Source organism: Berghia stephanieae, chromosome 4 (assembly GCF_034508935.2).
Source record: "Berghia stephanieae isolate SIO BIC M18660-M18661 chromosome 4, UCSD_Bste_1.3, whole genome shotgun sequence".
Lineage (NCBI taxonomy): Eukaryota > Metazoa > Mollusca > Gastropoda > Nudibranchia > Aeolidiidae > Berghia > Berghia stephanieae.
This window is the reverse complement of record NC_088363.1, coordinates 63,437,234-63,459,733: the sequence shown is the minus strand read 5'-3', so window position 1 is coordinate 63,459,733 and position 22,500 is coordinate 63,437,234. Positions and strand designations below refer to the sequence as shown.

The 22,500-nt window shown below is 36.1% G+C and overlaps 1 protein-coding gene and 1 long non-coding RNA gene across 2 annotated transcripts in view; both read left to right on the top strand.

The window, feature by feature from the left end:
• Nucleotides 1-305, top strand: part of LOC144970996 (uncharacterized) — a 15,346-nt gene extending 15,041 nt beyond the window's left edge. Inside the window, exon 5 of the mRNA XM_078911273.1 lies at nt 1-305. This exon is cut by the window's left edge and continues 1,476 nt beyond it. The gene's annotated coding sequence lies outside the window, so the exon portion shown is untranslated.
• A 7,592-nt stretch (nt 306-7,897) lies between these two features.
• LOC144970995 (uncharacterized) overlaps nt 7,898-22,500 on the top strand; it is a 19,258-nt gene continuing 4,655 nt past the window's right edge. Inside the window, exon 1 of the long non-coding RNA XR_013645055.1 lies at nt 7,898-8,246. This is a non-coding gene — a long non-coding RNA (uncharacterized LOC144970995). The remainder of the gene's footprint in view (nt 8,247-22,500) is intronic.

The window sequence follows — 22,500 nt, the reverse complement described above, 5'->3', positions numbered from 1 at the left end:
TGTTGAAAAGTACATTTAAACGTTAAAATAGTAAATTTAAGAAATGCGAAATTTTACCGTATTTTGATATAATAATATGACATAAAATTTAATTTCAAGTTTGCAAATTACACCTCTCGTAATATCTACAATCTATTTTGAAGTTTACAAAAATATTTCAATGTTCTGTATAATAATATATTTAAAACTGCTCTTCATTTTTCGCCCAAGTGATATTTCTTCTATTTGTATTTAAAGTAAATACAGATGTTCACAAAAAAACACAAAGGAATAAAAATAAAGAGAATTGTTGTCCATTTTTTTAAACCAATGGCTCGTGTTTTTCTTGTTTTTCTTAGCTGTCCCTCTGTCAAAAATTGTAACAAATTGTGTCAACTTCTGAATCAATGTGTCTTAACTGAATATAGATTTTGGACCGTATTAATGCCATATCAAAAGCTTTTTTCTCTTAAACCTATAAATAAACTACTTTAAAACCGCTGTCATAAAATTAGAGACTTTACACTATAATATGTAAACAAGTTGCGCACCACAAAGTAAGAGATGAGTGCACAAATCTCGTGTCGAAACGGCAGTTCCAGCTAGTTTTTACGAGTTCACGTCATACTAGTTTCCAAACAAAAACAACGCACTTTACATCTCATAAAGTTACAACTTATGTAAGTTCGCATCACATTTTGAATTTATGATTGATTGCACACACTATCTACACCATGTCCCAATAGGATTCAGTAGTCTGATGTCACGCCACCCGGCAATGGCAGCCATCTTGGTTCTAAACAAAGAAAATCATTACTTTTTATTCTTAATTCTGGCTAGAACTTTTCATTCCCTTTTCATATGCCTTGTGATCAGAATGTGTAAAAGTCAAAACATGATCAAATTTATGGGTTTTTTATTCCTCTGGAAACGCTTTTATGCTCGCCGGAGAAATATTTCATACGGGCGTCCGCCATTGTTCCGATAGTTTAGAGCCACTGTTACTAAGTTACCATGCGTCATTAGGAAGGAAGTGACGTTACGACTATTGAAGAGTATTATCGAAGATTGACATCACATTTCTAACTTTAAATCTTTATCTGTCCCATTCCTGTGAAGCTGCGAAAAGAATTCTACTTGTATATCTATCGAGAAATCATTAAAGATGACGGTTATGAAACTTGAAATTACAATCACAGATGAATATCGGAAGATGGCACAGAGACATCACTAGTGTGCAACGACCTGGTAGGAAAAGGGTCCTAGGTAACTTTGATATAGATATCATCCAAAGATGTATGGAGCAGATGTTATTAATAACACCCATATCACAATAAATAATTGATGTATTAAAAAGTGTTTTGTCAACAAAATGTTACGCGATTGTTGTCAATTAGGTATTCAATATTAGGTCATGAAGTCGAATAAATAAAGGATTGATGTGTCCAGTAGTTCCTCTGTTGCTGTAGCTGAACACATGTATTTGAGGAAACACGGTAAAGTGATGAAATTGTAATTTTGACCAGTCTACATTAAATGCTATAAACACAAGCTATTTCTAAAAATTATGCAATAAAGTGCTATTAAAAGCGCGTAATGTTCAGATTTATTTGCATTCATCAATTATGATGTTATAAGATTTAGATGTCAGATAAGGATTGCCATTCGTTCCTTCATATTCAGATATTGAATGCAGTATAATGTAAGTATTAATAAACAGAAGAATCAGATTTAACAAATTTCTTCAAAATGGTCAGGCGGAAAATTATGGTCGTGTAAAAACCTTTGAGTTCCGATCCTTACCAGTTATCGATTTTAATATCATGATATTAATCCTTTCCTATTGTTTTAAAATTGACGAAAAAAATTTTTTTTTTTAATTAAGGCAAATTGATTCAGAGGTTTATACAAATTTTTACAACTGTTCATTGCGGGAAAGCTGAGAAAGAGAAGAAAAAGACGAGCCACTTATTTCTTCTAAATCTGACTAGATTTATACTATATATTAAAATATAATAATATATACCTATAATGATATATACTATGTATAATCTATATATCATAGTGATTTTTAAAATTATTCGCATGATACAAAGACTAGGGGAGATAAGTTTCAGATATTTGTTGACAGATGCAATTCGTCTATAAGGAAAATAATCTAATTCAAAGGACTGTGGCAATTTGGAACAAATTAAAATTTGACACAAAACAATCTAATTAAATTAATATTTTAAAGAATATCTGTGATAAACAACTAACCAATATACTATTTGAATAATGTAACATGAGATTGGTTATTAGTGTATTTTTGTATATCAATTATTTGAAACTCTCGGATGTACAAGATTGGACATGCCAAATGAATGTAAATATAGATAATTATACTACTAATATTGAATATGACACTTATTTATGTATTAGATATTTAATTATCAATATAATCAATTAATTAACCTTGACTGCTGTTTGTATAATTGATAAATTGTATCTTTGCATAAAAGTTACACAGGTCATTTAAAGGTTTTTAGAACCTATTAGCTCTTAAACGATATGATTGTAATTTAAGCGCTTAGAGTGGTGTCTACGAGTTATAGCGCTATATAAGTTTTCAGCATTATTATTATTATTATTATTATTATTATTATTATTATTATTATTATTATTATTATTATTATTATTATTATTATTAAGATACGATACGATATTATTATATCATTTGAATTCACACAGAATTCATTCGTCCGTAGTGTTTCATTCATCGTGTTTAGCTGATAAAGGGGAAACCCGAAACGTATACAGTATCTGTCTTCGTCTAATAAATTGAAGCTTACAATGCAATACGAACATTTTGGCATCTCAATAAAATAACCAATGACCATGCTTGAATTTAATACAAAACGACACATTGTACCACTTGGACACAGCTGCTCTACAATGAAATATTTCTTACACAAGATGAATGAGTCATCAGCTGTTGGAGAAATTTGAAATAAAACGACCTTTATAATAAATGAACATAATTACGTAATTGTTTTTAAAAGCATACAAAAGGAAAGAATGTATTTTTCAAAAAATAACCATGGGTTTTATTAATAATCATATCACAAATGAATAAAAAGAACAAAAAGACAATAAAAATAATCAATGTATTCTCTATGCAATTTTAATTACAAAATATTCAAATTGATTTAAAAGATTAAATGTTTTAAAAAGAAAAAAAAAGATCGTATATTCAAACCTCGAAGCTCTCTCATTAGTGAAATCATGCCAGATGATAAGATTTAGCCATGTCATTTATATTCAGATTTACTTATAAATATTAATAAATATATATAAATTATAGTTCTTCTCCTCCATCTTCTTCTTCTTCCTCTTCTCTTTATCATTATTATTATCATTACTTTGCAACAGACTAGTCAGTGTCCTATCAAAATTGAAGCTAACAATTCAGCATTTGATACTATCGACCATTTATTCTTCTAAAGCGCCTGTCTCTAACTGTCGGACTGAACAGGAACTGTGTTAGATTGGTTTAGAGAATATTATATGACCGTTCACATTCGATCTTGGTTAATGGAAACGTTTCTCCCCCTTTTCTTTTGAGATTTGGGGTAGCTCAAGGATGAATCCTTGGTCCCCGTTTATACACTTTATATCCAACCTCTTGCTATTGTCAATAGGCAATGTAATATTAATTATCATAGGTATGCTAATGATACACAGCTTTATATGGCAACTAAACCAGCGCTTGAGAATGGTCTAGTCTATTCCATGGAAAATTGCATTGAAATTGTCAAGAATTGGATGTCTGTGAATAAATTGAAATTAAATGAAGAAAAAACTGAAGTCATTTTCTGCAATTCAAAGAAGCTCACAACATCAGTTCAAAACAACTTCATTGCGATGAATAATGAAACGATATATTTCGCAGAAAAGATAGAAACTTATGTATATACGTTCAAAATGACTTATCCATGGAAAAACACATTAACTACCTTTGTAAAATATTGGATTTCGAATTTAGAAAGATTTTACAATTATCAAAGTTTTTTAAATAGTACTGCCCTTAACCCTCTCCTTACCACCCATAGGAAAATCGTCACATTCGTTACGATGCAGCCAACAATTTTCTTATTCTGATTTTATTTTGTTATAGTTATAGCCATAAAAAACTCAACTCTGTGTTGCAGAGCTCATATTTCTGAACAAATATAGAATATACTCGTTGCCAATCCATTTGAAAAATCTATTTTTGTGTAGGGTGAGTATGAAGTTTGGGTAAACTTCTGAAAATAGCTGATAAGGAGAGATTTAAGACTCACTCCCCACCGCTGTCTATTTTCATTAACTTTGGAATGTAGTTTCGGTAGGTTTCGGTAGGTTTCAGAAAAAGGAAGTACTCTTCTGGTTCACTCCCCACTGGTGTCCAAATCCCATATTATACCCAGCTTCACTCTCCACTGGTATCTACCTCTCGTAGTCCCAGGTTCATTCCCCATCGGTGCCCACCTCCTATAGCCTCAGGTTCATTCTCCTCTGGTGTCAACGACCTCCCATAGTCCGGTTTCAATTCCCACTGGTATCAATATCCCATAGTCCCAGGTTCATTTCCCTCTGATATCCTCCTCCCATAGTCCCAGGTTCCCTACCCACTAGTGTACACTTCCCTGAGTCCCTGGTTCACTCCCCACTGCTGCCCATTTCCCATAACTTCGTCGGGTTTCTTCGGGTTTCGGCGGGTTTCGTAAAAAATAAACTCTCTGTTGGAATCCACAGCCTCTATTTTCCACCAAAACAACTTGAGAGTCAAGATGAGAAGACTCAGGCTAACCGTTGAATTAAATGTTTGAGCAATACAATTTCAAGTTTGTCTCAATGATCAGCAACTAAGAGGATGAAGAAGGTAACGTGTCGCAGTGAGAAAAAAAGCAGCTTGAGCATTTAGATAGCACAGTCGTAGTAGTAGTAGTAGTAGTAGTAGTAGTAGTAGTAGTAGTAGTAGTAGTAGTAGTAGAAGTAGTATCAGCATTAGTAGTAGTAGTAGTAGTAGTAGTAGTAGTAGTAGTAGTAGTAGTAGTATCAGCATTAGTAGTAGTAGTAGTAGTAGTAGTAGTAGTAGTAGTAGTAGTAGCAGTAGTAGTAGTAGTAGTAGTAGTAGTAGTAGTAGTAGTAGTAGTAGTAGTAGTTGGAGTAGTAGTAGTAGTAGTAGTAGTAGTAGTAGTAGTAGTAGTAGTAGTAGTAGTAGTAGTAGTAGTAGTAGTAGTAGTAGTAGTAGTATATCTGCTCTCTCCATCCATGTTGTTAATTGTTTCCATTGGTTACGGTCCTGGGCAAGAGTTTTGAGGCTGTCGAGATCTTGTTGTGACTTTAGTACGGAGGGCAATGCAATATTTCTTACTTCTTCGGGGATTAATTCGGCCTCATCTGAATCCAGAAATTTCTGATATGTTCAGGGTAGTTTCTATTGATTTTGATGGTCTCCCTACATATTTGTTGCCATGAAGGAAATATTCTGTCATTGCAGTTTGGGGGATGTTATCTTCTCGACGTAAGATGTGACCAAATAGCCTCCATCGCTGTTCTTTTATTATTGTACTCAGGCATTTGGCCCTGGTTTTTTCATAGAGATCAATATTTGTAATTGTCTCTGGTCAGTAGATTCCCATTACGCGATCTAATTGTTTGCAGTGGTGTGAATCGAGACTTTCTAAGTTGTTTTTTGTAAGGCCCCATGTTCCACAATTATATGTCAATATCGGAATAATCAGTTCCTCGTAAATCTGTATTCGTTTATTCTCACTGACTATGTTATTTCTATTCCATAAATTTTGGAGTTGCATTGGTGGCCAGTTGCTTTTGTTTTCTGATGTCTTCATTAGATAGCACAATATCCAGGAAATGTGCCCAAACGCTTTACAGGGGGTCCCCATCCAAACATAACGCCTGCTAGGCGATAATTCATTATTTCCTACAGAGACAACGCCGTTGAGGACCAGGTACTCATTTACACCTGAGTACGATGAGATAATGTGAGTTAAGAGTTTTTACCAAGGAAACAACTATGCGCTGCTCAGAGCGGGAGTCGAACCAAGGACCCTCTGATCCAAAGGCGGGTATCATACCACAAGACCACAGCCGAATTAGTGAAATGACATTTGCTGCATGTCGTAGAGAAAACTGGTGGCATCGGGTTCCTTAGGCGCCTGCCGCGCTGTATGGTCTTGATCAAGTCATCTCACCCTACATCCCTGGCCAGTTTTTAAAACAAAAATCCAACTATTCGATTCAAAGATATGCATCGTTGCTTACAATAATTTATTTATTTGCATGAAATTTGACACTGATGTAATGCCTAGCTTGAGTAACTACAAATGACAGCCGTTGCTCTTCAATTTGTGGTCTTGTGGTACGACACTCGCTTTTGAACTTATAAATACTGGTTTAAGTTTTTCCGTGGGCGCTTTAGTCACATTCTGAAAATGCACTCAGGTGTAAATGAGTACCAACCGGTCGAAGAGTTTGTCGAAAAATAATGTATTTGCGCTTCACGGGCAGTCGACCGGCAAGTGAACGTTTGTGAAAAGCAAAGTGCTAGCTAGACTAGCTTTTTGTCTCGTTGCCTCACTTATGGAACAGTTCTCACTACAAAAGACATCCAAATTTTACGTCATGATACAAGACAGAAGGGCTAGATGAATTCAGGTCGTCAGAGTAATTCTCCCAATCCAATGTCTCTTTTCATTCACTTTGTTTTACAACTAATGGGTAGTCCTCCAATGAAAGGAGTTTGCATCAATTGAAGCCAAGCATGACGTAACACATTGTGTCTTTTTCCGGATGGTAATAATTATTGTGCTGAAAAGGTGATATAGATGACAAAGCTTCCATGGTTAAATTTTGAGTGAAAAAAAATAATTTAAAAGATGCCAGAATATTGAATATCGATTTTTTTTCCATAAAAAACTCCCACGAGGAGTGAAATAGAAATGAATTTTTGAATGGACAATTTATAAGCTTTACGCAAAAGTGAAAAATGTTTAAATTTGCGAATTTATTCAATCTTTTATTATTCATATATCTCCAAAAACATACGAACCTACCTAATATTTTATATTACAGCTGAAACCAATGTAGTGTTCCTAATTTCTGTTAAGCTTTATACTAGTTATTTTTTTATAATGTGTACTTATTTATTAGTTACAAACCAATAAATTTAATTTGTTTTGCTGCATACAATACACGGAGTCCACAGTTTGATTTTGTTATGTAATTTAATTTATTACTGAGAAAAAAGTATCTCGAGAGACCTCTGAATTATTGCACAGTTAGAGACAATTCATTTATTAAAAGTCTAAGGCAACATCAAATCCTATTTGCTAAAGAGGACGCATCATTAAAACCCCTCAAATAATGATGTCTATTTCCCAGCTTTAGTTAAATATTACTTAGAAATTTTGGCAATTGACAAGGCAAAATACTTGCAGGCAATATTGGATAATAGCAGTAGAAACCACCATGACAATTTAGACTATTACTATTATCTATGAAGAAATGACTCAATATAAATTCAATATCAATTTCAGTAATCGCATTACAACAATAAAATGTAATCGTATTGATGATTATGTACCGGTGAGATGAAGCGATAAATCACAAGATGAACACAATGGTAGCTTCAGGTAGTCTTTACTTTGTGTTTGATCTGGTGTAGTTTCACCGATGTGCATTAAAAAAAAAAAAAGAAGAAAAGTACTTATGATCGAGTATAAATCAATTTTAGAGGGTGATTTGCTTAGATTCAAAGATAAATTATCAATAACAACAGTCCTTCAAACGCAGCAGATAATTGCCATCAATATATTTACTCTATTAAATAGGTTCTCTACAACGATAAAAGCCTCTTACGTATTGATTCAATTTTACTTTATTAGATTTCAATAGATAAAAAAATAGGTAATTTCCCCATTGATTGTCGACAGTTTAGAGATAGTTTTCTTCTTTCAACGGATGCCGTTTAAATAAAAATGACTGATTTGAGGATTGAAATCGATAAACCTGAAAATGAGGGTACACGACATGACTATAATATTACAATAAATAAATAATCAAAATCTTTATCACTCAACCCATATAATTGAAAACGATGTAGATAGTATGGTACAAAGAAGCAATTATTGCTTGCGCTGTTACGTTATACGAGCTATCGAGTGATACTGAATCGGTGGCTGAATCTTTGTAGATGAAACCTTGTAGGATTTAAACTTAAGGTATGTCACTCTCGCAGAGGCAATCTTGAATTTAAGAATACGAACATGTTTGAATAACTCGCAAACTGTATCGTTTTAAAGAAACCTTCACGTCTTTCAAACCAAAATTCTGATTGTGTTCACGTGTAAGAATAACAATAACAATGGCTACACATTGCTGTAATGCTTTGGAGACTTTTCAATTAGACAACTCATCGGTCACTGTTTTCATTTTTGGAAATGAGACCAATGGTGAGAGTGATGATCCCGACTCAAATTTCAAGTTTGTAAGTGATTTTATTGCTTTCTTATTCAATGTAGGTTTTTATGCATTCCTAAGCGGTTGTGTAAGCCTGGTGGGGATCTTTGCAAACGTTATCAATATCGTTGTCTTTGTTCGTCAAGGAGTCTTCATAGAAAGCAGTAGTGTCAGCCTATTAGGTCTTGCCGTGGCCGATTTATGCAGTGTGACTACAATGCTGTGGATGAGTGTCGGTTTCTCAGTCGTTTTAGCCGAACCGAGTGGCCTTTCTTGGGTACCTTATGATGTAGCTTACGTGACGGCCATTTGGCCTCACATTATGTCAGCTCAGATGACTCGAATGATAACTGCCTACGTGGCGTTTGAACGGTGTATCTGTGTGGTGTTTCCTTTCAAGGTTAAACGTATTTTTACGCCTAAAAAAATCACTCATTGTGGTAATCAGTCTCTTCAGCTACTGTCTCATTAGTTATTCTCCAATGTTTGTGGTTCACCAATTGCGTTATAAGACTGACCGTGATACCAATAAAACCCAGCTAAGTCTACACGTCACAGAACACAGGCAGTTGGTTGTAGACATAATATCATACATTAATTATATTGTCTTTAACTCGGGTTCCGTGGCAATTGTACTTTTATGCACCATGATCACTGTCTCCAGAGTTAAATTATCAAAAGCGTGGAGAGAATCTGTTTCATCTTCTGCACAAACCAGCAACGTGAATTTTACTTCCAATGAAAAACCCGTGAATTCCAGAATGACAAGTAATAATGATTCTGGGAGCAATGCAAACTTCGTTGATCAAAATACAAATGACACTGGAGATACTAAAAAGTTGCCAAAAAGCACAATGCAAAAAGAGATGAGGCTGATCCGTATGATTACACTGATATCTGTCATCTTTCTGATCTGCTACTGTCCTGACCTAACGTTCCTTATCATGATAAGTGTTAACCCTGAAATCAACGTGGCAGGCAAATACACCAACCTTGCTCATCTCATGTACTCACTCACTTTCTTCATGGAGAGTATCAATTCCAGCATTAACATACTCGTCTACTACAACATGAGCACCCGATATAAACAAGAATTTAAACAGCTGTTCCGAAGTTTTAGAGGAAATTTAAAAGCAGAAAAGACACCTGTTGCCTAACCGAAATAAACTCATAATGGCAACAAAAGTTTGTCAGGTTATGAATTAACGAGATGATTACCCTGGAAACCGGATATGGCAGGGATTGTAGAATTTGAACAAAACATGCTTTACCCAATCTCTGCTACATCCGATTCCCAATAATCAATCAGAGTTGTTTAAGAAACCCTCGCATGAAGTGTCTCTGCATTGCATTGGTCATAATCTCTCTCTCCCTCTCTCTCTCTCTCTCTCTCTCTCTCTCTCTCTTTCTCTCTCTCTCTCTCTCTCTCTCTCTCTCTCTCTCTCTCTCTCTCTCTCTTTCTTTCCCTTGTACAACTTTGGTTAACGAAGACCTTGTCGTCAACTTATCTCAGCCTCAGAAGGAAGGGTTCGGCATGTCGCTATTGTAAACATCAAACAACATTGGTGCCATAACAGATCCCTGAGCGACTCCATTCCTCAGTTTCATAACTTTACTATTGGTTTCTCCCGGGGCGACATGAAATTGTCTTTTTCTTAGAAAAGAAGAAGAGAACAGCTTTAAGGTAATTTTGCATCTTATGATTGTTGCACGTTTCAGCCTGAGCCTCTTGGAAACATTGAGCACCTTCGTGTCTGTTTCGGATGCCCAACCTTTCGTGTCCCTTGAGGGTTCCAATCGAGGGACTCACTGGCGGGTGAAAATGCTCCCTGATTTCTTAAGATGTGATCGACCCATCTCCATTTCCTCCTCATAATTTGGCTGCTGATGGGTTCTTGATTTGACCTTTTCCATAATTCCATGTTAGAAATTTGGTCTTCCTCTCTGACTTTCAAAATCCTACGGAGAGGAGTCATTGCTTTATGAAGGTCTGAATTTTGTAAGTTAGGGTTTTGTGGCTTCCAGGTTTTAGATCCATACAAAAGAACATGTTTCACATTGGAGCCAAATATTCTAGTTTTAGTTGCACTTGAGATAGCAATTGCTTTCCATATGGGCAACAATGTGCAACAGATTGTTGGGCTTTCCTTATTCTGGCTTTTATATATTCTTCCGTGCCTCTCGTTTCACCAACTTTACTGCCTAAGTATGCGATGTCATTTACAGCTTTGACTGAAGATCCTGATATGTAGATTGGGGTTTTGAGTTGGTTGTTAATTCGCATCAACTTTGATTTTTAAACATTTATTTTGAGAGCAACATTTTTGGCTATTTCTGTCAAGCAGTCCACTTTAAGTTGCATGCCTTGAATGCGCTGGCTCAGTAAGGAAATGTCTTTTGCAAACTCTAAATCTTTCAGCTTTATGGAGAAGTTGCACTGCATTTCTTGCTCCGAGTTTGCAAATCCATCTCTTGTCGTCCAATCAAGCACAAGCAAGAAGAGAAGACGGAACAGGAGGCATCTTTGTCTCACTCCAATGGAAATCTGGAATTCGATTGAAACTTTATCTTGCTGGATGACTTGGCAGGAAAAGTCTTCGTGTAGTAATTTTATAAAGTCTACTAGTTTCTTTGGGACTCTATAATGAAGAAGATGTTGCATACTGTTTGTCTATCTACACTGTCAAAAGCATTTTCACAGTCTATAAAACAGACGTCAAGAAGAGATTGCCACTCTAATGTCTGTTCTACGATTATTTTTAAAATGGCAATCTGGCCAATACATGATCGACCTTTTCGGATACCTGCTTGTTCATCTCTAATAGTTCGGATTGTAGCATCTCTCATTCTTTCCAGAATAATTCTTGTTAGCACTTTCCTTGGTACTGAAAGTAATATAATACTTCTCCATTCGCTGAAAGTAATGTAATACTTCTCCATTTTTTGGTAGTTTTATTAAGAGCCCTTTTTTCATTTGGCAGGTTATTCGTTGTTATTTACTCAGGTGTGTTATTACGTCAGCGCGAGATGACCGCAACGACTCGTGGACAATAATGTGCAAAATGATTTAGTTAATCACAAATTTAATTTAAAGTCCTTTCTTAGTTAAGACACTGTGTCGATTGTACCAAAGTCGTTCAAAAATCACGATATCAAAAGTTTCCAGACTTGCGTCTTGCTTTAAAAGCACTGAAGATTAATAGCGTGTGAAGTTGCCCCGTCTTGTTGAAAAGTAAATAATTGAATAAAGTGTGGTATAAGTTTTTTCTTCTATCAATGTTAAATTATTTTCAAAACGAAGCAGAAACCACATTCGGTTTATTTCTAAAGATTGATCACCTCCAATGAGTCCTGACTTTAATGCAATAGATTCAGCGACATTTATACATATAATAATTTTGCCCTAGAATGGATTCCATACAGGAATCCCACAATTTCAGCAAAAAAAATTAATGATGCGATGGCGGTGGCAATAGTGGTGGTGGTGGTGGTGATGACGATGTTGATGATGATGATGATGATGATGATGATGATGATGATGATGATGGTGATGATGATGATGATGATGATGTGGTGGTGGTGGGGAAGGTGTTTGTAGTAGTGATGAGGATGGTGATGATAATGTGGTGATGGTGATGATGATGATGATGCGGTGGTGATAGTTGTAGTAGTGATGGTGAGGAGGATGATGATCATGATGATGATGATGATGATGATGATGATCTGGTGGTGGCAGTGGTGGATGTGGTGATGGTGTGGTGGAGGATGTATGATGACGAAGATGACGATGATGCGGTGGTGGTTGCAATCGTATTGGTGGTGATGATGACGATGATCTGGTGGTGGTTGTAGTAGTGGTGGTAGTGATCATGATGACAATATGATCATTGACGTAAGGGTGGTATTGGTGACGATGTGGTGAAGTAGTCGTGGTGGTAGTCATGATGATGATGATGATGTGGTTGTAATAGTGGTGATGATGATGATGATGATGATGATGATGATGATGATGATGATGATGATGATGATGGATGTTGTGGTATTTGTGATAATGATATGATGGATGAGTTGCAGTAGTGTTGTAATGACGTTGATGATGTGTTGTGGTGGTGATGATGATGAGCAGGTGATTGCTGTATTGGTGAGAGGGCTAACGATGTGGCGGAGGAGTTACAGTCGTGGTGACGGTGACGACGACGACGACGACGATGATGATGATGATGATGATGATGATGATCATGTGGTGGTAGCGGTAGTAAAGGTAGTAGCAGTGATGGAACATGATAATGATAAAGAGCGAATTCAAGGGGGTTTCGTCAGATGACTTTTAAAATTTGAGAATTAAGTCTGAAATCTTCGATTTTGCGAATATACGATGAGTTTATTAAAACAATCATCGAATTAAAATTTCCCACACTATTCTCTTGAAAGTGTGTGTACTGTATATAAAATTCAATTAGTAGGTTCGATTGTTCTAAGATTTCAGACATACATCATTTATAGTGCGGAGGCCTCTAAGTTCTAAATGACACAAACAAATGTTGGCACAAGTCATATCTTTTTGAGTATAGATTCAATTTTCATAATCTAAACAGTCCCGATATAATATCGCCTTGAAGCGACGGGTTACATATTTAGTGTATCTTGTCACATATCAAGAAATAACGATTGGTTTTAGTGTTAGCCATTATTGTACACCTTTTTTTTTTGGAATGAATATCTTGTTTGATTTTATCTCGGAAACTAAATATATAAGCAATGCTTTTATTCAAAGCTTCGCTTTTTACCTTTAATAAACAACGATAAAATAATGTTCCTTTCCCTGAATATATATATATATATATATATATATATATATATATATATATATATATATATATATATATATATATATATATATATATATGTAGAATTTAATAAGAAATAATGGCAAAGGACATCTTGCAAGTCCATAACGTTTTAATCAGAAGAGAGACAATGTCAACAACCAACGGACTTAACTCTATGATAAAAGATAGTAACTAATTGCAGTACAAAAACTAATGACGTCATTGTTCATTGATATTTCAACACTCCCCCTGAATTTGTACAACTAAAAACAACTATACTTTATAAACTAAAGCATCCCATCATAAATTTCAATTCATGATCAACTTGTATCAAATTCACAATAACAATGCCCATGATCATTTGCATTAGTATAATGAACACTCAAACTTTATAATAGTTTTCCTCCCACAGAGTTAAATTTAAAAAACAGCAAATATCAATTTGCTATATAAAAATGTAACGAAATCAACAATCTACACCCAGTAGAGTTATCAATTTTACATTTTTTAAAAACAAAAAACGTAACTAATAAACAAGCTATACAGTAAAGTAGAAGCTCCTAAACTTCAACTTCTCAAATTTAGTTCAAATAGGTTTTCTTATCCCCATCAATGATCTTAGTTTCACAAACTGGTCTTTTGGTAAAGCTTTTGTGAGAATGTCTGCTAACATTTCCTGTGTTTTACAATATTGTAACACAATATCACCCTGGGCAATCTTATCCTGAACATAATGATACTTAATATCAATGTGTTTGGATCTCTTTGACCCTTGACCATTAGCAATACAAATTGTACTTTGATTGTCCTCATAAATAACCATTGTTGGTTCATTAACAGTAAGAGTACTGATCTGAGTCATCAAAGAGTTCAACCATGTTGCTTCCTGAGTCGCTGATGCCAAAGCAATGTACTCAGCTTCAGCAGTTGAGAGTGCAACACAATTTTGTTTCCTAGTCCCCCATTGAATAGCCCCTTCTGAATTAAGAAAAATGAACCCAGAAGTAGATTTTCTATCAGAAGTATCACCTGCCCAGTCAGCATCAGAGTAACCAACACAAGCAACAACATCATCTGAGTTATTCGCAGAATACACTAGGCCAAAATTTGTTGTGCCCCTTAGATATCTAAAGATTCTTTTTACTGCCACCCAGTGTTCCTTACATGGGTCTGAGGAGAACCTAGCAACCAACCCTACAGCATATGCTATGTCTGGCCTTGTTCTATTGCTTAAGTGTAAGAGACTACCCACTGCAGACTTGTAATGTCGAGGATCTACTCTTTCACTGTTTTCATTTCCAGGAGTAAGCTTTTGGCTGTTGCAAACCGGTGTATCAGTCGGTGAGCAATTTCCCATGCCAAATTGGGTAAGTATTTGTTTGGTGTAGGATTCTTGTCCCATCCAAATGCTCCCATTCTCTTGTCTTTTAAATTCAACACCAAGAAAGTAATCCAGTTCACCAAGATCTTTCATTTCAAACTTGTTGGAAAGGTCACTTTTGACTTGAACAAGTTCTTCAGCATCTTTGGTTATAAGGATCAGATCATCAACGTAAAGGCAAAGAACGAATTTATCACCCTTTGTTTTCTCTCGTACATAGACACATGGATCCACAGTTTTCTGAAATCCCATTTTCTTTAAACATGTGTCTAGTTTTTCATTCCAGCACTTTGGAGATTGTTTGAGTCCATAAAGACTTTCTTTAAACAACAAACAAGATCCTCTCCCTTTCCAAGTTCAGTATAACCCTCAGGTTGTTTCATATATATATCTTCTTCAAGTTCACCATTTAAGAATGCTGCAGTAACATCCATTTGATGAATATTCATTTTCTCCTTGACAGCTTGAGATATGACTGCCCTGACTGACTCAAACCTTGCAACTGGAGCATAAACGTCATCATAATCTTCTCCATACACTTGACTATAACCTTGTGCCACAAGTCTAGCCTTATATCTTTGAACAGTGCCATCAGGGTTCAGTTTCCTTTTAAAAACCCATCTACAACCTATGACCTTTCTTCCCTCTGGAAGCTTAGCAAGTTTCCATACACCGTTTTTAAGAAGGGAATTGTACTCATTATCAGCTGCCTCTTTCCAAAGCTTACCATCATGCCTTTGCAGTGCTTCAGATAGAGTTGTAGGCTCAGCATCATAGCTGCTGCTGCTACTATTATTAGTGTACATCCATTCTCCATATCTCTCAACTGGTTTTGTAGCTCTTGTACTCCTTCTTATTTGTGCTTCAGTTTCATGAACATTACCCTCTAGGTTTCTTGTTTCATGATCATTTTCAGTCTCAGACTCTAAATTTAGATCAAGAATTGGACACTGAAATTCATTTTCCTGAGCTGCATCTCCCTTACTTGGCAGACCTTCAAATCTCCATTCTGTGAAAATAACATCTCTACTTAGAATAATTCTTCTCTTCTCAGTATCATAAAGCCTATAGCCTTTTGATGTTTGACCGTACCCCATAAAAATGCACTTTCTAGATTTTGGATCTAACTTCTTTCTTTCATCCTTTGGGATATGCATGTAGGCAGTGCACCCAAAACTTTTCAGATATGAAACATTTGGCTTTTTGCCTGTAAAAAGCTCCCTGGGAGTCTTATCACCTAACACTCTTGAAGGACTCAAGTTGTGAACATGCACAGCTGTATTTAACGCCTCAGCCCAGAACCTTTGGGGTAACCTGGATTGAACCAACATGGTTCGGACCTTCTCAATCAAAACTCTGTTTAATCTTTCAGCAACTCCGTTCTGTTCAGGAGTTTTAGGAACGGTGTACTCATGTCTAATTCCACATTCTAACAAGAACGCTTTAAATTCATTAGACTTATATTCCCCGCCATTATCTGACCGCAAGATTTTGATTGATTTCCCAGTAACTTTTTCAACCATGGTTTTGAACTCTTTGAACACACTCAAGACTTGGTCTTTAGTTTGTATAGCATAAACCCAGCAATGTCTTGTGCAGTCATCAATGAATGTTACAAAATATCTATTGTTTCCCAATGAGTTTGGTAAAGGGCCGCACACATCACTGTGAATCAATCCCAGCACATCATTGAGACATTGGTTTTCAGAGTGAGTAGGAAAGGGAGACCTGTGTTGCTTTCCCTTGGTACAAAATTCACAAAATGTTATTTTCTTCTTGTGATCAAAATCAAACTTTGATACCATCTTCTTTTGTGACAGTTTACACAAATTATCAACTCCAAGATGACCAAATCTACAATGCCACAAGTCTTCCTTTGACACACTCTGACCACCATCATCAAGAGAAACATATTCATGTTTACTTTCAACACTCAAAACAGAATTATAGTCGGTGTTTGGCCTGATTTTACTAGGCATACATTTTACAATAAACTGATTGTCTTCTTGATCATAATTTGCATAAGCAAGAGTTCTTTTTTCATTCATGATTTTTCCTGAAGCTTGGGAGAAAATTACACTTCCCCCATGTTTCAGGATTTTGGCTACACTTATCAAATTATGAGCAAGTTCAGGTACACAAATCACATCATTTAAGATGCACTTTTCACCCTCTAAATCCAGGTAAACTTTACCAATTCCAACTGAATTAATTTTGTGTCCATCTCCTAAAGTAACAACCAAATTGTTAGTTCTTTGGAATTCATGAAAAATCGTTATGTCGTTACACATGTGCGAAGTTGCTCCTGAGTCCAAGATCCACTTATTATCTAGTGTTTCACAGAGTTTGCCGGATAAACATTGTTCTTCCACAAGTAAAGATGATGGCTTTGAATTCGACGAAATCTTCTTTTTGTGTTGTCTTAACAAAGGGCAAGAGTTCTTATAATGTCCGTCTTTATGACAGTGATAACACTTTCCTTTTAAAGCTGTTTTTACTCCTCTGCCAGCGCTCTTCACTTTCATAACCTCTTCAGGCTGATGGACCATTCTATCAATGGAACACCGAGTTACATCTGCTAGCAGTCTTTCTGTAACTTGTTCGAAAGAGGGTGCCTTATCCGCAGCACCAAAAGCTGTTACCAGTATGTCATATTGCTTCGGGAGGCTGGATAAAAGTAAACATACTTTTTCTTCATCGTCGACTTTACATCCTAGAAGCGATAACGATTGAAATGTTTCAGTCATTTCTTTTATATGGCCGTTCACGTCATTATTTGTTAACCTCATGTTATAAAGTCGCTTCTTTAGTGACAACTTGTTTAGCCAACTATCCTTTTGAAATTGTCTTTCGAGTGTTTGCCAGACCTCTTTGGCTGATTTTGGCTCTGTCCCGATCAGATACAGCAAACCCGGATCGACGCCCAACACGATTGTAGCCAGCGCCTTCTGTGTTTTCTTCGTGTCTCTGCACTCCCCCGTCACGCACTCGAATAAGTCTTGGTGAATCAGGTACATTTTCATTTGCATCTTCCAGCAACTGTAATTTAAATGCCCCTTCAACAGAGGGACGTGCATTACTCCTCCTGATGCCATTTTTCTACGTAGCCGTTATATCTCACTATCCCTACCACAATCTTTTGTTGTTGATTGTATTAGCTGATTAGCACTAGTACACCGAATAGAGAAACTTACGTCACTTTCCACTTTTAATGTTCAACATCGAAAATTGTTAAGCCTGTCTGGGCCCATAACCTGTAGAATTTAATAAGAAATAATGGCAAAGGACATCTTGCAAGTCCATAACGTTTTAATCAGAAGAGAGACAATGTCAACAACCAACGGACTTAACTCTATGATAAAAGATAGTAACTAATTGCAGTACAAAAACTAATGACGTCATTGTTCATTGATATTTCAACAATATATATATATATATATTATTTTTTTTTTTATATATATATAACATAATCTGGTTAGTTTCATTTAGTGTTTTAATTTTTGAAGTAACAAACAAATAAACTAAGAAATGAAAAAACATACAAAAGAAGCAAAAACAGAATAAAACAAAACAAAACAACAAAAAATCCCAGAGCGAAACAGAAATCAAAACAAAAACACACAAACAAGACAAAACAAAAAAAAACAACTAAAAACATAGCAAAAGAAACAAAACACACGTACACAAAAAACAAAACAAAACAAAAAAAAAAACAACCCCCTCCCCCCCCCCCCCCCCCCAAAAAAAACAACAAAAAAACAAACAGTCGAAGACAACCCTAACCAGTACAATGTTATCGTCTGTTAGGGAGGGATGTAACTCGTGAACAAATAGAAAACGCTCAGCATAATCCATGAGCTATTTCCCTTTGACAAAAGTTGAATCCAGAAAGTGTATTATAAAATAAATGTTATGTCGGCAGCATCCATTCCTATAAAACTATTTAATAATATGCGTTTTGTTGTTCATACCATTTCCTTATTATATAAGAATTGAAGAGGACCGGGATAACAATTGAAATAGCATTGCGTGCCATACTGGCATGAGGAATACAGGCAGGGAATCAACTCAGTTTCATCTGATGATTTAATTCTCCAATCTTATCATGTTCGAAAAGAAGCAGATGCACAAGAATAGCTTATCAAAAAAAAAAAAAGTTTAAGAGAATAGAACTAGATATACAGACGATGTTTTTGATATGATATGTACCACGTTGTTATCAATCCATAGAGTCATTTGATTAAGGTTCTCGTCTCTTTCTCTCTCTCTCTCTCTCTCTCTCTCTCTCTCTCTCTCTCTCTCTCTCTTATATATATATATATATATATATATATATATATATATATATGTGTGTGTGTTTGTATGTATGTGTGTGTGTTTATGTATGTATTTGGAAGGGGTATTGAATCAAGAAACTCGTTTGTTTGATCTTGACCTAAGCTTTCATTTGACTCAAACAAAGAAAAAATGCAAGCTGTGGGTTTATATCATTCAATTGTTAGACAAAAAACAACAAAAATTGAATTCGATCCCATTCCAAGCCATTCCAAGGTCCCCAAAACACTTGTGAGCTGCATTCAATCATCTTTAGCCTTCTCCTTACCACGTACCCATTGGAAAATCGTCACATTTGTTACGATACAACCGTCACTTTTCTCAGCCAGATTTCATTTCTTTTTGCTATAGCTATAAAAGCTTGACATTCTGTAATGTCGAACAGTATTATGTATATAATGTGCTTGTTGTTTTTCTGTTTGAGTAAGATATGTCTGTTTTTGTATTGGGTGGGTGTGAAGTTTTGGAGAAAATTCTGAAAATGGCTGATAAGGAGAGGGTTAAATCCCTGGCTCTATATCTTCAGAACCACTTTGCAAAAAAGACAAATGGACAAGTCTGCACATCCCATGGGTAAGATCGGGCACTTTGGCTTTTTCCGATGCAATTTTCGCTACAAGTACATCTTCAATCTCTCAGCGCCAGGAGTTGCACAGGGCCTGGACATTTTCCTTCCTTTTCATCCGGTTCTTGGCTACAGTCCTGGACTCTGCCAGGAGTGCCATCCAATTCTGTTCCTCTTCTTTTCCACTACTTTGTTTTGAGGCTTCCTTTCCATCTCTTTCCTTCTGGAGTCTATCCCTTTACAACCACAAAATCGTTATTTTCTCCTCTACTCAAGATGCCTACACTATTAATCAATATTTCACCCAAATACATAACACCTCACCACGTTGGCAGTAAAGAGCTCCATCAACCAACTTTGAACTAATTTAACTCTATTGTCACACTGGACGAATAAACGGTGACGATTATTTAATGGGGGGTGAGGGAAATGGAGCTGGAATACACAGTGTAATCAAATTTCAAGAACTATTTCAACTTTGCAGTATTATTGTATGCTACCTTGCTCTATATTCATCATCATCATCATCATCATCATCATCATCATCATCATCATCATCATCATCATCATCATCATCATCATCATCATCATTATTATTATTATTATTATTATTATTATTATTATTATTATTATTATTATTGTTACTATTATCTATCTTGATGTCATGTTCCTTATCCGTAACCCTTCTCCTACGTACGTTTAGTCGTCACGTGTGACAATGGGGTTCTTACCACCACCACCACCACCACCACCACCACCACCGCCACCACCACCACCACCACCACCACCACCACCACCACCACCACCACCACTACTGCTTCCATCTTCTTTTCCGGCCAAGCCTATCACAAGAGAGGAAGAGATCGGGCCAGAAACTTATAAAGTATAAAGGTCATGAGTCGGGCCCTTTCTCGCTTTGATAGAAAAAATTGGAGAGATATAATTTTTATTTCCAGTCACATTAGGGAACAAAAGTGTAATGTAAAAAAAACCTTGTTCCTATCTCATTGGAAATGTAAAACTACTCTTCCGGAGGACTGAATACACAACTTGTGTAAATTATCTTCTGGCTTCAGAGTGATGGCATCTTATTTTCTAGCCTAAATGCATGCTGGTCGTCAATCTCGACACCACCCATTCTCGCTCATTTACGTCCCGTAATTCTTAAGATCTGCCTATTCATCCTGTTACTAAATAGTTATGCCACGTTATGATTCAATATGTAACCTATTCATTATTAATCCTCCGAAGGACTGGTTATATACACGCTTCTAAGGATTTTGGAACCGGAAAAGTAGAAGGTGTGACGTGGCAGCTTTTCTTCCCTAGTGTGCCCCATCGCCAACTATATTATGTCTGTCGGGAGAGTTTAAATTCTGGAAATTGACTTTACAACTAGAAATGCGGGACGTATTCCAACACTTTGTATTTTTATTGAGATGAAGAATATTTAATTTCTATGGAGCTATGAAGTAAAGTGTCATATCTCGAACCATCTACTTTTTATCATCTAGTTCGTACCAACTGATATGCATGTATGCAGGTCTGATAACCTAACGCAAGTATGGGCCTGCTGTAACATTGTTGTAATGGAAAATATTTTGCCTTGGTTTGAGAGTATTCCGTTACAACAATGGGCCCATAGCAATTTGGGTTATCAGACCTGCAACTAAGTAGACGTCGATCCCGACATAATACCGGCTTTTTTTTTTAGGTGATTGGTCACAATTTCTTCCATTTTACTTGGCTCTAACCGCAGACCTGTTTCGTTTTCACCAAGAGAACAGAATCCGTTATGCGACCCGTGCTTCAATGAAATCGCTGTTACTGCTCTTTCTGTGGCAGGGGTAAAGTAATATGATGCCAAGTTCAGTAGAACTAAATCCCGCCAATACTTGTTGAGGAAACGGTGTCCACCGATGTTAAGGGTTAAATGTGCAGCTATGTGGTCTTGTGATATAATGATATTCGACGGCAAGTGCGTTACATCGGTGGGGTCTAACTTCCTGTCCAATATGTCCACGCTGTGGGCAAGAACCCGAGACGGCAGAGCATCTAGTCGAAAGGTGTGTTGTGACGATGCTACCAGGCGGGTTTGCGACGGTGCACGAATGCGGACCGGACTTTGCTGATTGGGTCGATCGTCATAACATAATAGTGTGAACCATAAGAGGCTGCTGCCTTCGGCGAATATTGTGTCGAAACAAATATGACGATTTTGATGCAGTTGGTATGGAGAGGGTTGATAAGAAAAGAAAACAATATTTTTTTTTTGGACAATAAAACACTATCAAAGTCTTTCAAAGCTTTCAGAAGTTGGTTGAAGTGCTATTGTCTGTAATTCCAGCTATCAATCATCATCATTTCATTAAAACACATAATATTCTTGACTATCAGCAAAATAAGTGACACCACATGTTATATTGTAAAGACAGATCTTGACCCCGATAACATGAGGAAGTTCACTCTTATTTTGAATGTAGATATATTTCTTAACAAATGTCATCGCAAAGACAGTAGCTACGTGTAAAAAAAAAGAGTGCTTGATCGTCTATCAAAACATAAACAATATCAACATCCTTTATCAATGGTCGAAATGGTCTTGAGGCTTTTTCCATAATCTACAATATTCTTTCGCGTCCAGTCATTTTTCTTCTTCTTCTTCTTCTTCTTCTTCTTCTTCTTCTTCTTCTTCTTCTTCTTCTTCTTCTGCTACTCCTCCTCTTCCTCTTCCGCCTCCTCCTTCTCCTCCTCCTCCACCAACTTCTACTTCTTTTTGTTCTTTTTTCTTATTCCTCTCAATCTTCTAATTCTCTTTCAATGGCACTGAAATCTCGTCGCGTCAATAAACGCATAATGTATACATATGATATGTTGCATTTTCTTGCGGATACTCTCGCCAATCA